This window comes from Mastomys coucha, unplaced genomic scaffold (assembly GCF_008632895.1).
Source record: "Mastomys coucha isolate ucsf_1 unplaced genomic scaffold, UCSF_Mcou_1 pScaffold21, whole genome shotgun sequence".
In the NCBI taxonomy this organism is placed as follows: domain Eukaryota; kingdom Metazoa; phylum Chordata; class Mammalia; order Rodentia; family Muridae; genus Mastomys; species Mastomys coucha.
Genome location: NW_022196904.1, coordinates 184,225,287 through 184,234,329, shown reverse-complemented (window position 1 = coordinate 184,234,329; position 9,043 = coordinate 184,225,287). Strand labels below are relative to the sequence as shown.

At 44.3% G+C, this 9,043-nt stretch overlaps 1 long non-coding RNA gene and 1 pseudogene across 1 annotated transcript in view; one reads left to right on the top strand and one right to left on the bottom strand.

Annotated features, from left to right (window-relative positions):
* Positions 1 to 1,544: 1,544 nt before the first annotated feature.
* LOC116101483 overlaps positions 1,545 to 9,043 on the bottom strand; it is a 7,882-nt gene continuing 383 nt past the window's right edge. Inside the window, exons 2-3 of the long non-coding RNA XR_004122841.1 lie at positions 2,262 to 2,452; positions 1,545 to 1,591 (exon numbers count right to left, since the gene is read on the bottom strand). This is a non-coding gene — a long non-coding RNA (uncharacterized LOC116101483). The remainder of the gene's footprint in view (positions 1,592 to 2,261; positions 2,453 to 9,043) is intronic.
* LOC116104163 lies at positions 4,477 to 4,602 on the top strand (annotated as a pseudogene).

Sequence of the window (9,043 nt, the reverse complement as noted above, 5' to 3'; positions counted from 1 at the left end):
AACTTAGAACAACCGACAGCTACCGTTTACATTGAGCACAGGAACGCTCTGCCACCTAGACAACTGGTGTCTTTCGAGCTAAAGCCATCAAAACATGACAGAGTTCTCTCAAATTCCCTTCTAGTGGGTTTCTGGGTTTGTAGGAACATGATCAGAGGCACATCCCCCTGTGCCTGTTAAAGCACACTTATGAAGTAATCAACAGTCCTCTGGGTATTTTAATTGCTTTCCCTAATAAATATCTAGGGAAATGTATAAGTGTGTTTTCCTTTTTATTTAAGTTGTCAAGTAAACTAATCTTTGTTTCTTTTAGTTTCTTCACAGCAGCCAGTGCACTGTTAAATAATGCTTACAACAATGCTTAAGGATAACAACGTTGGCATGTCCTGGGGAAATTCAGAGGCTTTTAGGGAACCCTTTTATTTTTCTCAGATAGTAAGGCGCTCACCAGGATAGTTAAGTGTAAGCGTTATGAAATATAATGTGGCACGTGGAGTACCTTAGGCAGGTCCATGCCAAGGTGTGCTCCTGGGAGATTATGCCATATAACAGAGCTCATATAGTAGAGATTTACTGAGGGAAGGGAGTGGAGTGAGGACCTGGGAAGGCATAGAGGCAAACAAGTGGACATGGAGACAGACAGACAGACAGACAGACAGACAGACAGACAGACAGATAAGAACAGAGCCATGAGGGCAGAGAGAACGGGGCAGAGAGAGAATAGGCGCGGTAGGACCGGTGAACAGATAGATGCTGAGAACAGACAGAGAGAGAGAGAGATGCTGGTGAGCCAGTCCTTTTATACGCAGCAATTCCTGTTGTACCTGGCAGCGGCAGGTCATGTAGGAAGCAGTTGCTAGGTCCCCAAGGGCAGGCCAGCGGGATGCCTGTGTACATCAGTAAGTCAACCATGGGGAGGAAGAGTGAAGAGCCTAGGTAGTGTGCTCTAGAGAAAACACAAATCATCAGTTATCCAGAAGCTGAATCCTGCAAAGGGACTCACCAGAAAAGGGAACTGGTGGGCGGGAAGGTCAGGGTTGCAGAGTCACGGAGACAGATGTACACACTAGGGTTGTTGGTAGGAAGTAGACTGTTCCAGAGCCCTGTTAGGGAGAGAGATCTTGAAGATGTGGGGCAATGGGAGCAAATGCTACACAGGGCCCTGAGGGTAAGACAGGGGCTGAGGAGTGTCCGCAGAGGACTGTGAGCATCACCCTTGTGTGGTGCTGAGGTTGAGCAGTGAAGGCCTCACACATAGCTGTTCTGGCACTGGGCAGGCAGGGAAGTGGCACAGAAACCATAGCTTGAGTGTACAGCATTTTCAATAAATCCAGAGCAGAAGGATGAAGAAACACAATTTAATGAGGAATGGTTGGGGGGTGTAACAGCCCCAACTGAACTGACGGATGTTACCCTCCTGGTTTGAGGCCCTCCTCTCATAGCCACACCTCTCTGCCCATCTATTTGCCACGCCTCCAAACTGGTTCCAGTTACATTCAGAAGTTCCACCTCTGCAGAGAAAAAAGGAAGTCGCTGATTGGACTGGCATGCTGACGTACTTGGGGGAGTGGTTTTGCCTCAGGTATTCTACCTGTTGGGGGAACATAGGACTGGCATTAAATGGAAGATGGCTGAGTACTCACAACTCCCGTCTAATTTTGTAAACCAACCACGTGGACAGGTATATCTGTGGCCACTCTGTCTTTTCTCTAACTCTCTCTTGCTGCTGCTCTTCTTTCTAACTCCATTTTCCAGGTAACCCATTCCTTAACGTTACTGCTGGCCAGTAACAGATGGAGTTAAGTAAGAGAAGATAGTTGGACCCAATATAAGGCAACCAGGCAGCCCAGAGAGCAAGGACGTTACATTTGAGGTCCTCCGTCACCCTGCTCTGGGCTTCTTCTCAGCTGCTCTCTACCTGATGTTGCCTGGTTCACATACCCAGCATTGAGATTTGGGATTCCTTCTGGTCAGTATCATGATTATGTCTTCGGCATCAGATGAAGGAGTTGGTGGCCCATCTCCTGCCACTGCTTTGACCACCTCTGTGCATGGTACAGATATGGCCTCTGACAAGTCTGACTTCTGATGGTGATGTAGCCTGGCACTCAGGTCACACACATAGAAAACACCTGGCTGACATTTCAGCTCAACGCTGGCTTCCCAACTGTACAACTCTGCACTGAACTTATTGTTCCGACCCTCAGGAACCACAGTATCCCACTCTTTGAATCAGACTGCCATTGTGGAATTGTCTTTACCTCTTATTGTTTCCTCCATGTTAAAAAATGAAATAATTTCTTGAATATACATGTTCTCTTGGTGCAGAAGGCCAAGTATTTTGTGTGTCTGTAACCACTGAGTAATCTATTCCTTGTAGCTGTGTGGGCCGGGAAGTCCAGAATAAAGTAGCCTTCACCTGGTGAGGGGCCTCCCACTGCGTCATTCCATCCTGAAAGGTAAGAGAGTGAGAGGAACTGAGGGAGGAGGGGAGACAACAGCGAATCCTTTTATAAGGGCTCCATCTTCATGGTATAGTGAGCTCTTAAAGGGCCATGTCTTATCCCTACTGCTCTAAGTTTCTAGCGCGTTAAGTTGGAAACATGGCATAAATTTTAGCAGAGCATAAATTTTCACTTCCTGCTGTGCACGTAGCTAGCTTTCTGCAGGCAGGGACTCATGAGTGCTGGGGCATGCAAGCATACTCTGCAGAGGCTACTTAAAAACTATTTAAAATGTAACGATACCAGTTCCTTTCCTCTCTCTTACCTCTCCATGTCTGTCCTCTCCTGGGTTCCCAGTCTCCTCTTCTTTAACTACTGCTACATAGACATATAAATGAATTAACGTACAAATGTAATCTGCTGATGGGTCAGTGTTACCTGCATGTAAATGTTTCCAGGGCTGGCACTAGATAATCAAGATTACTGACTTTTAAAGACCTTAAGCTCCAGTGACTTTCTTTGTTCTCCTGGCCACTTAAAATAAGTCCAAGGCACTCTGACATAAACACCCAGGTGTACAACATAGATGTAGTGGGAACAAAACCAGATTCTTTCCCCATCTTTACATCTGGGAGGAAAGAAACCAAGCTGCCCCTGCAGCATCTTCATTTTCGGCCATTAAGTAGCACGACAGTGTGGGAAATGGAAAGGTTTTTTGTTTTTTGTTTTTGTTTTTTGCCAAATAACTGTGAACTAGTATCTCAGCTGCTATGGTCACTGTCCTTTCATCTGTAAAATGAAAGAATTATATTAAATAAGCCTAGTATAAACTCTTTCTGGCACTAAGGTCTTAGAAAAACAGTACATGAACCTCAAAGGCTGGTAGCTGAATGGAACTGCTCTCGTACAATAGGGGATTTGGACCCAACTGAAAAAAAAAAGATCACTGGAAATTTGAGTAATTACAAAGCTATGTTCTTCAGCATCGCCTGAGATACAGAGCCTCTGTGGACTTCCTATGTGCAAAGATATTATCTTCTACAAGGCGAGGAACAGAGGAAACAGCAGGAGGAGCGGAGGGAGTACTCACCCTAGAGACTAGGAATGGAGGGGCGCTAAGCATTGCACAGTTGTCATAAAATCACCCTTTTCCATCTCTGTAATATACTTGCTTCACTTGCACCTAGAGATGGGAAAGCCGAGGCCTCGGAAAATTAATTAGGGTTACGTAAATTGCTTAGTATTACAGATTGAAATTTGTCTTCTTCTGTTTCTGAAGTTTTTTCCTGTTCCAAAGTTACAAAACAAAATACTTCCAAACAACGAGAGGTTCACGATTCTGCAAAGGCTTCCGAGTGCCTGGCAAGAGGTGACAAGTGTTGCCTTGTTTTTTTTTTTTTTAAATATCAATTTATTTGCTGTATTTTGTTTGAATAAATTCTATCAAACTCTTAGAAGATGTTGTTGTCATGCTTGTATTTAGAATTCATCAGTCCAGACTTTAACAATGTTATACATTGTATTGATACTTTATTATTTTTACAGGGTTCTTTTTATTAATTATTAGGAATTTTATAACTACTGACACACTATAATAAGTTTTTTTCTGTTCCTCACAAAATGGCCACAGTAAAGATGAGTATATATCACATAATTTTATTATAATTTCTTTTTTTGTTTGTTTTTATTTTTTATTGGATATTTTATTTATTTATATTTCAAATGTTATTCCCTTTCCTGGTTTCCCCTCCACAAACCCTCTATTTTATTCCATCGCCCCCCTGCTTCTCTGAGGGTGCTCCCCACCAACTCACCCTCTCCTGCCTCACTGTCCTGGCATTCCCCTACCATGGGGCATTGAGCCTTCACAGGACCAAGGGCCTCCCCTGCCACTGATGCCAGATAAGGCCGTCCTCTATCACATATGTAGCTGGGTCCCTCCATATGCACTCTTTGGTTGGTGGTTTAGTGTTGCCTTATTTTTACTGTGAAAGAAATTCCTGGAGGAAATGCTATTTTAAGAATTTTTACCAGCTTTGAGCAGTGGCAGTATTGTAGCCAACAAGGTTTATCTGAGACATGATTATTGCTAATTGAAAACTTTCCCAATACCTCGCCATGATGACTTGAGTCTCATTTCTGTCGAGGGACATCTCTTTCTTCATCACTGTCTTTACTATCATGAGGATTGCTACCATTTGTTCTCCGTGGATTGGAATAGTCTCTAAAGTGGTGGGGTTGGGAGAGAGTATAGAATATCTCAGAGACAGGGCCATCTGGGAATCCTTCAGCCATTGGTTGATGGCTTCAGAAGGGGCTGTAGGAGCCTGGTCCACTCTCTAATTCCTCTTTTTGGGAGATGATGTATCTGCCCTAGTCACACAATTGCTGCTCTGTTACCATCTATCTACTAGGCCCTCACCAGAGACAAAATCAGTGAGGTCCCATCCAGTCACAACTTTGAACTGTGAGCTCAATAAGCCTTCTCATGAAGGTAGCTTGCTTGAGGTATTTTGTTGTAGTAATGGGAAACTGAGTGATGGAGACATTCTTATCCTCACAGTTGAAGTAGGATACACAAATACAACTCTCTGACTCCTATGGTATGGAACTCAGTCCTTTACTGCAGTTCAGGAAAATGCAGCTGGGCTTGTTTGAGCCTGCGAGGCTCCATACTGACTGAGGCTGTGATTACTGCAGGAAGAAGGCTTTGGAAAAATAGAGGCTCTGTGGCCCGGCTGTCGTAACGGTGTGGAGAGCTGAGACCTCGTCACATTCTCCAAAGTATTCTCCAGCTGAAGGGGCTTTTAACTTCTCTAGTGTCTGCCTTGACCAGAGAACATGTGAGGTCTCTGTAGGACAGACAAGAAAAGCAGCATATGCCCAGAGACTCTCCTTTGGAGACAACTTTAAAGTTAGGCTTAGTACAATGTAGAATTTGATAACCTTCAGGGGGCTTCAGAATTCCCCATAGGGGGACTAAAACAGATTGCTGGGTCCCACTCCCAATCTCTCTCTCTCTCTCTCTCTCTCTCTCTCTCTCTCTCTCTCTCTCTTTCTCTCTCTTCTTCCCTCCATCCCATTCCTTCCTTTCTAGTTCACATTGCATCCAAATCAAAGCCTCCCCCGCTTAGCCTGCCCTTACAAATTCCTCCCCCCACTACCTGCTTCCCTTTTCCTCAGAGAAGAGGAAGCCCCCTTGGTACTACCCCACCCTGGGGCACCTAGTCCTCAAAGGATTAGGCATTCCAGGTGAGGAAAAGGGTCCTATGGCAGACAGCAGAGTAAGAGATAGACTCGGCTCCAATTGTTAGGGGACCCACATGAAGACCAAGCTGCACATCTGCTATAAACATGTAGGGGGAAATAAAGAAAATATCTAATAAAAAAATAAGAAATGCTAAAAAAAAATGTGTGAGGGGGGCGGGGTGTCTAGGGTCTGAAGTGGAACTTTGCATTTCTCCGAATTCTCCGAGGACATGAGGTTCACAGGTATGCTAACTACAGCTATATCTGGCTTATCTTGTCCGAAGAGGACGAAGGAAATTTCATGTATGTTCTGTGAAGAGAACTGGAGACACCTTCTTCCATCCACAGACTCTCATTGACTGACTAGGAGAAAATTGTGCATTACATCATCCCTGCTGGGATGTATCCTTTACTGGGTTAGACACCTTTGCTCTATGCTTCAGTAACGTCCCCAAGCTCCTTAGGTCTACTCTTTTAAAAATAAGTTAGTACTATTTTTAAATGTGTGTGTGTGTGTGTTTGTGTGCCAGAAGCCAGAAGAAAGTGTCAGATCTCTTAGAGCTGAAATTACAGACAGACATGAGTTTCCTGATGTGGGTTCAGTGAACCGAACCTGGGTCCTCAGAGAACAGCAAGAGTTCTTAACCATTGAGCCATCTCTCCAGTCCCCTTATTTGTATTTAATTCATTTTCTGCTTTTCTACTGGAGAAACTTGGAAGTGAGTAAAAGTTGGATGGCGAGTCTAGTATGTGGAATTTAACAATTTTGCCCCTCCCAGGTAAGAACTTTCCCATTGTGTATATGCAAAACTTCTCTTTAAAAAGTATACACAAAGATCATAAAGGTGCCCTTAGCTCTTGCTGTTTTAATGTCTGCATAGACAGCCAATGCTATTTACAAAGCTCACTCCAATCTATAAAGCAAATTCTTCTCTCTCTTAGCCATATACATGTGTATATCAACAATCCCAAATCAATGTGCTCATTTTGGATGCAGAGAAAAAGATTAAATGAATGTGTAACTAATCACTCAAAGTAAAATGTGTTGTCTGTCCCACAGCTGTTGAATGAGAGTCACGGAGGTTGTGTTTGTCCCTCATGCCCATGAAAAGGATTCTAACCAGTCCAGCTTGGGCAATGAACTGTGTTCATGATGATAGTAATCTGAAATCATCGCTCCCATTTCCAAGAATTTTACATCTATAATCTTTTCATGGTCTCTTGGTGGACAAGTGACAGTGAAGAAACTTGCGGGATGCTGAGAGAATGGAAAATCTTTTTTTTTTTTTTTTTTTTTTAATGGGCCAACGTCTTGTAAAACCTGTGGAATCTGGGAAACTTTTAAATGAACTTCTGTACTGGGATACTTAATCTGCATGTGGATGCTGGTGTTATTATGTTATTATGCTGCGTATCCTACATTTGAGAAGATAGTTTAAGACAGAGGTCAGTCTCAGGGAAGAAGGGTTGAAAACAGTCAGGTAGATACAGACATCTCGGAGATTCTGAGGCCTGCAGGGTTGCAAAGTGAAATTGCTTTTGATTTTCCAAAGGCATGGTCATTAACCATTCAGGGCATCGCCATGAAAAGACCTCAGAGCAAACGACCCTCACAAAACAACAGACAGAGAAGGGATCACCAGGTAGACACTAACATCTAGATAAAAGTATTGTTAGAAAGGCCAGGGATGCCGGGCAGTGGTGGCGCACACCTTTAATCCTAGCAATTGGGAGGCAGAGGCAGGCGATTTCTGAGTTCAAGGCCAGCCTGGTCTACAGAGTGAGTTCTAGGACAGCCAGGGCTATACAGAGAAACCCTGTCTTGAAACACTGGAAAAAAAAAAAAGGCCAGGGATGTGGTTCTAGCCTGTCTCTTTCCCCATCAGACCAACACACTGTTGTTCTCCCAGCAGCTGCAGATGCTAGCTGCTGGTAGCTCACACATCTTTCCCAAATGCTTGCCCTCAGCTCACTAGACCTGTCCTGAACCTTACACCCATGTCTCACCATCTGTAACCTTTCCGCAATTATCAATGGTTTTCATACTGAATAAAGGAAGCAGAGTTTTGTGTGGCAAGCTAAAGCAGCCCTTAACATTAAGTGCTCATCGAAGCATGGAAATGTGGCTGTGCTTCGTGTGTTTATGGAATACACATAACACCAGTAAGACGGTGCCACCGAGTTTAAGCAACTCTCTCCCTGGGATGTGTATAAATAAAAAGGACCCTGCTTGCTAGCATCGTCCTTTCTCCATTTTTCCTGACATTTTTGCTGGTTTGAACAAGAATAGGCGAAGTGTTGAGCATTGCGTTGAGCAGGAGACGTTCTCTGAAGCTTTCTCTCAAAGCCTTAGTGACAGTAACAAAAGAATTGATGAGAACAGCAAGAGAAGGGAGCCATTACTGCCCAAAATATCTTGGCAGGTGAATGTGGCTGACCTTCTGAGGCAGAAATCCGGGAAGTGAAGGAGGCAACGCAGCATCAGAAGCCAGGGCCGGGCCCCAGCCTCTGTGGCTCAGCTTTATCTCCTAGCAACTGTGGCAAGAGATGCCTGAGCAAGGCCTGCCGGGCCTTCTTATTCTGGCCTTGGCTGGTATAGTCCTCCAGCCTCTACTCTTATGCCTGTGTTGTCTTACTGTCTAATAAGTCAATGGGTGCATATGCCATGCTGTGTCTGTCTTATCTGTGCCCATATATGGTTTCCATCCCAAGAAACCCCATTCTTAATTTGGTCCTTTAAGGAAGGAAAGTGATCTGATTTATTTTGGAAGGTTTCATACACATTTTTAAAAGTGAGTTTTGCATCCCACAAAAGATGATGGCTGTGGGACGGTAAACCGTGCCAGGAAGCTTGGTGAGTAGAGTGGGTTGAGACCCAGGAAACTCAACACCTGAGATGGTAGGCACCTCCCTTCTCCCGCCAGATTCCAGCCTGGAACACGTGCCACACTTCCCACATAAGAAGAAGAAGAAAAAAAAACCAAAACCAACCAAACAAAAAACCCAAAACCCAAAAACCGAGACCTGTGGTCATGTAGCCCAGAACAGTTCTCCACGCTAACAAGGTACCTAGAGGCACTGAGGGTTTAGTCAATAAGCTTCCCTTCCAGGACAATCCTCCCTGCAAAAGGTATTTAATCTCAGGTTCACCCTGAGAAGTTGGTGCATCCATTGTCCACAATAAACAGTCAATAAACAGTTTAGAACCACGGACTGTTTCTTTCATCAAGATCCGCCATGGGAAGCCATGGAGAAAGCATTAGACTATCTCAGCTAAATCTCCCATAGAAAGCCTCTCTGTGCTCCCAGTCACAACCGCCACGAAGCTAAGAACAATCACAGCTGAGCTA